Genomic DNA, 6,002 nt, shown 5'->3' on the forward strand with positions numbered 1-6,002 from the left:
AAGCCGATAAGTTTGATTCATTTAATGCAGAATGCATTTAATGAAGCACTGTGATCATAAACTCTAGCTATTATCTACATCTTCAAGTGGATGAAAACTAATACGACTTTCACCCAATATGTGCCAAACAAAAAGTGCAATGAAAACTGGCATTGAAGTATATGAGCTTTCTGACAACAGTATTAGTCACATCTTACACACTGACCTTTGTAGTGGCAGGGATATTCAGTAAGCTGTTACAAGGAGTTGGCATTTTCAGATGTAATGAATCTCTTTAATGTCTGTCACCTGCTTAACAGGACTACCCTTTCTTGACTGATGAGTTTCCAGTGATGTAAAAATCCACTCAACTGCTTTATGGATTTTGCCACTATTCAGAAGACACAGTGGCTATCTCAAAGAGTTAATAATGATATTATTTGCAGCCCCAAGACACAATTATCTGTAAGAAGACAATGGAAAGAAGTGATGATTGACTAAGTTAAACTCTTTAGGTATAAGTGCCAAAGGAACATGGCTATTATTCAGAACAAGTGCTTCATATGAATAAAACTTCATTCTCGGGGGGGCTCCAAAAGTTCAGAGGCTAGCATGTTTAAATTAGGCTCTCTCTCAGTTCAATGTCAGCTCCTAATCCTGTTTTTGATTGAAAGGTATATGGCTTTCAGCATTTATCTTTATTCTGATTTATCTTAATATGCTCAAATTCTTGAATTTAATGAAATGGATTAATGGTGGACAATTGTGCTTTTCATTCCTCCTCTGGCTTATCTGAGCAACTATCCACAGTTTTCATTAAAACTTTTCTAAGTTGGAAATTAGGTTATAATATCTGACTGTATTATCTAACATACTTCAATAGTAAGATGTGCTGTTTGTTAATTCATGTCCTTCTTTTGTATCAGTGCTTTAGCACAATATGGAATTAATGAAACCTCAATGTGATACATCCTTTCTCTCACCATAATAAGTTGCTCTAGCACATACCTACTGCATGAGAGATTGTAAAGTGATTTAGTTTAAAATTTCTTTATAATCACTCTTGGAAACCCAAAGATTGGGCATGTATGCACATGTATTTGTAGATAACTATAGCTCAGAAGTAAAATTTGAAAGAAAAATACTACAAGTTCATTATATACACAAAAGAATGATTGCCAAATCAGAATGTGGTTTCTTAACATATTTTAAATTTATCACCATGTGTAGCACTCAAGCTTTGTTCATTTCTCCCAACACTACAAAATAAATAACAGTATAGATATATTTTTAGATGGGGTTCTAGGAAGGATAATTAAAATGCAAAATTTACAATTTATTTATGATGAGAACAATCCACAGATCTTTATATACATCATAACTTTTCATGTTATTTTAACTATTCATGGTTCATGTTACTTTGATCTATTGTTAATTTAACAAAAAAAATCTTAAGGCTTGAAGAGACCTTAAGGATTTTTGTAGGGGCTAACAAGTATATTTCCTAGATGAGGACTTTGTGGTTAATAGAGGCTACACAGCTTGTCTACAACAAAAGGAAAGCAGCATGTGCAGTCCAAAGACTAGAACCCAGACCTTCAAACTTTCCACTATTTCTTTTCCTCTGCATTACATCCTTTCCTGTGGAATGGTATGGAAGATATATTATGTTATTCTTTAGTCACTATACTAAAGAATGAATATGTATGCCCCCTCCCCACTGCCCAAGTTCATATGTTGAAACCTGATACCCAATGTGATGGTATTTAGAGATGGGACCTTTGATTAGGTCATGAGGTCCCATGTCAAAATACCATCACATTGAATGAGATCAAAAGACACTCTGAAGAGACTCTTACAAAAGAGATTCCAGAGAGCTCCCACTCCCCTGTTACCATGTGAGGACACAGTGAAAAGACTGTGTATGAACCAAGAAGCTGGCTCTCACCAGGCATATCTGCTGGTACCTTGATCTTGGACTTGCCAGTCTCAAGGAGTATAAGAAATAAATTTATTTTGTTTACAAGTTACCCAGTCTATGATATTTTTGTTAGAGCAGCTGAAACAGACTAGAAATACACTATCAGACATTTAGTTTTCATTTCGTTTATCTTGTTCTGTCCCATAAACCTAATATTTTGCTATTTACTGTGTACATATACAAACCTAACAAATGCTCTTAGCTATTCCTCTCCTGATAAGTGTGTTGACTGTGGGTTTGCATTCAGTAAGTCAAAGGAATAATTTGTTTATCAAGTAGTAATATTACGCTGGTCCCAACTTAATTCTGAGTCACAAAACCTTAACAGGAGATATAATAGGAAAATATGTTTTGTCACTATTGAAAATGTGTGTGATTTTTAGATTTTAAAATAGTATATATCTTTAAAAATATATCTTATGCTAAAGAAATTGCAGAAACTTAAAAACATAAATATGCTTAAAACGAAAAGAATTATAGGACAGTTGTCCTGGGGCACAGATGGAGGGAGCCATGGTTCGGCTGCTGTGTGGCAGCACACTATTAAGAAGAAACTTCCCAATTTGCCTGTCTTCCTGGAAAAATCCTCCTGATGTCTTAAAATCTTCCCAGCTTTGAGAAGCTGGACTCAAAGCAACAAATAATGGCCTACCCTATGCCCCTCTGCAAACATTTACAGATGAGGAGAGGATGATAAAAAGCACGGTTAAAAAATTTTTCCAGGAACAAATTGCTCCTTTGGTTTCAAAAATGGATGAAAATTCAAAAATGGAAAAATCAGTAATACGAGGATTATTTCAACAAGGGTTGATGGGTATTGAAATTGACACAAAATATGGAGGAACAGGAGCTTCATTTTTTCCTCTGTCCTAGTGATAGAGGAATTAGCCAAAGTTGATGCGTCTGTGGCTCTGGTATGTGACATCCAGAACACAGTAATTAGCCAAAGTTGATGCATCTGTGGCTCTGCTATGTGACATCCAGAACACGGTAATTAGGAAAATATGGAACAGAAGAACAGAAGGCTATCTATTTGCCCAAGCTAGGAAGTTTCTGCCTTTCAGAGGCTGGAGCAGGTAGCGATTCATTTGCTTTGAAGACCAAAGCTGATAAAATGGGAAATTATTATGTCATCAACAGGTCAAAGATGTGGATTAGCAACACTAAGGATGCCAAGCTCTTCATGGTGATGGAAAATGTAGACCTTACTCTTGGGTATAAAGGAATTACCTGCTTCTTGGTAGATTGTGATACTGAGGGTCTTCATATAGGGAAACCAGAGAACAAAATGGGAAGCAGAGCTTCTTTTACTTGCCCATTAATGTTTGAAAATGTCAAGGTTCCAGAAGCCAATATCCTGGGGCAAATTGGACATGGCTATAAGTAAACCATTAGGGGTCTTAATGAAAGTAGAATAGGAATTGCTGCACAGATGCTGGGACTGGCTCAAGGATGTTTTGACTATGCTATTCCATATATTAAAGAAAGGGAACAGTTTGGGAAAAGAATATTTGATTTTCAGGGACGCCAACACCAAGTGGCTCACATGGCCACCCAGCTAGAAGCTGCAAGATTACTCACATACAACGTTGCAAGGCTTTTAGAAGCTGGAAGGCCATTCATTAAAGAATCATCTGTGGCCAAGTACTATGCATCAGAGATTGAGGGCCTAATAGCTGGCAAATGTATCGAGTGGATGGGAGGAGTAGGCTACACCAAAAATTACCCTGTGGAAAAATACTTCCGAGATGTGAAGATTGGTACAATATATGAAGGAACTTCAAACATCTAGCTGAACACCATCCCTAAGCACATTGATTCGGAATACTGACAGCCACGGGAGTGGGACCCCTCCCTGGTGTCACTGGTGTAAAATTTTAAATTATGTGCCTTGTTGGGGGCTGTGTTGAATGTTTTTATTTAGGCCCTTCACGTTGGATCTGGAGGTAGACCTTTCCTGTTTCCTCTTTCCAATCTGCTTAACTTAGACGCAGAAGATCATTTTTAAAATGTGGAAATAAATGCATCCATATTTTCTCCAAAACTATTTTTAAAACTCTATATGCATTATCATTTTAGCTTCAGGGTATACAGAATTTCACTCTATTAGAATTTGGAAAAATAAAGACAATATAAGTATTTCTTGCAGACATGGCTATTTTATATTCTTGTCATTGTGCATCAGTCAGAGAGATGTTTGTGCTAGTTGGCAATTCTATAGAAGAAATAGATTCAATTCTAAGTTGCTAAACTAGGTGAAACTGATAAAAATTTATTTAGAAAAATCTAAAATTTTAGTTCTGAATATCTGAAAATGAGTGGATTATATAATCGAAGAAAACATTTCAACAAAGGAAAGCAATATAATGTTACTATAATTTACCAGTATGAAAGGTGCATTTCATTATGATTTCAGTAGATCATTTTAAAAACAAGTCTCTACATTAGTTTTCAAGAATGAAGTTTAAATAATTTGGTTTAATAATTAGAATATACTCAATATTATATTATTCATTTTATCAATGATACAGTATTTTTCCATCTTTAAATTGAATACTGTTTTCTCAAACTTAGTTATTGAGCCTTATCATGAATAGTAATTCAGAAATTATATTTTGGTTCAATGATTCTCAAGAGGGGATGTCTTTTCCCCATAAAGGAGTGTATTAAAATCTTGTAAGGAATGAGGGATAGAAGGGAGCTGTAGAGTTCGAAAAGCATATTTGGTAATATAAAAAATGACGTTTCTGGGAAGGCAAAAATAAATCTGTTGTTTTACAGTCAAATTATGGAAAGGCAAAGCTCCGCAAATATATGGCTTGTGATGCCATTTCTTCAGTATCAGGGATTCTCAATCAGGAGAAGAGACCTTGTAGGGTAAAAATCCTCAGTCCCCTCAGGAGGGAGGAGGACAGTGAAGGGTGCTTTATATTTTCTGGAAGGGGGCACGGGTTAGAGATGTTGGAAAATGTTTCAAGGCTCATAGAGTTGCTTAAAGTAATCACTGCTGTCAAAGGGGAAGCACTTTAATGAAAGAATAATGTTTATTAAGAAAATTTGACATTTTCAAAGTAATTTTGCTTTGCACATTCATGTTCATCGAATTGGATTAATTTCTGTAATGGATACTGTAGTTAAATATTCAGAACTGTGTAAACACAATTGAGATAGGAATTACATTAAAATATTAGGAAGAAATACAGACAAATTTATTCCTTAGATTAAAAGAGATAAAGTCTACTTGATTTTCAGATAGGGAGCTGATGGAAGCCAGTCATTCAGTGTTTTAGAACAAAAAGACAGTAATCTGATAAGGAAAGTAGGGGGTGGAGGAAATGCCCTAAAGGGGGGCTTGGACATCTTTAATTTTTGTGATTATGTGAGAGAGGTGGGCTTTTCAGGTAATGGAATAGAAGCCAACGTTAGTAAAAAGAATCCCAGCTTCCTCCTGTAGAGTTACAAACACATCAAACTACAATAAGCCTCCTTCAGATTAGCAGCATGAGAGAGGCTCCCGTGTACATCTAGACCGTGAATTTATAGTTCATATTGATACAGTTCTAACTGTGTGTATATTTTTTGTGCAGGTTCACAAATAACAGTTGAAAACTATGTATTGTAGTTAATATCTGTACCTACCTTCTTCTATTAGTGAATTGTGTTATTGTACCATTTATCAAAGAGGATGTTGTGGGTTTCCAGCATAGTTCTTCCATTATAGCTTTTCTTAATAACCATGACTTTGGGGGTCTTGAGTTTGTGTCTAGTGGAGGACAAACTTGTTTACCTCCTGAAGCTTGTCATTACTGTTCATTAATTTGAGGATAGGGCTGTCATGGGGCTCAGAAGGAAGAGACTTGAACACAAGCAACAAGTTGTATTTGTGTGGTAGAGCTGGACTCAACCCAACTGCCAAGTTAGTATTGTTAGACGTTTCACTTTACAACACAAAAATGAATCGGTGTCAAAGATTTTAGAATTATGGAAAGCTAAATCTATAAAGAGTTTAGAGAACCATCCAGCCAACTCTCATTTTAAGAGT

General features: G+C 35.7%; 1 pseudogene; it reads left to right on the plus strand.

Moving 5' to 3' along the window:
- Positions 1-2,461: 2,461 nt before the first annotated feature.
- On the plus strand, positions 2,462-3,791 carry LOC103087874 (short/branched chain specific acyl-CoA dehydrogenase, mitochondrial-like; annotated as a pseudogene).
- The last annotated feature ends 2,211 nt before the right edge of the window (positions 3,792-6,002 follow it).

The sequence above is a fragment of the Lipotes vexillifer genome, unplaced genomic scaffold (assembly GCF_000442215.2).
Source record: "Lipotes vexillifer unplaced genomic scaffold, Lipotes_vexillifer_v1.1 scaffold153, whole genome shotgun sequence".
Taxonomy (NCBI): Eukaryota; Metazoa; Chordata; class Mammalia; order Artiodactyla; family Lipotidae; genus Lipotes; species Lipotes vexillifer.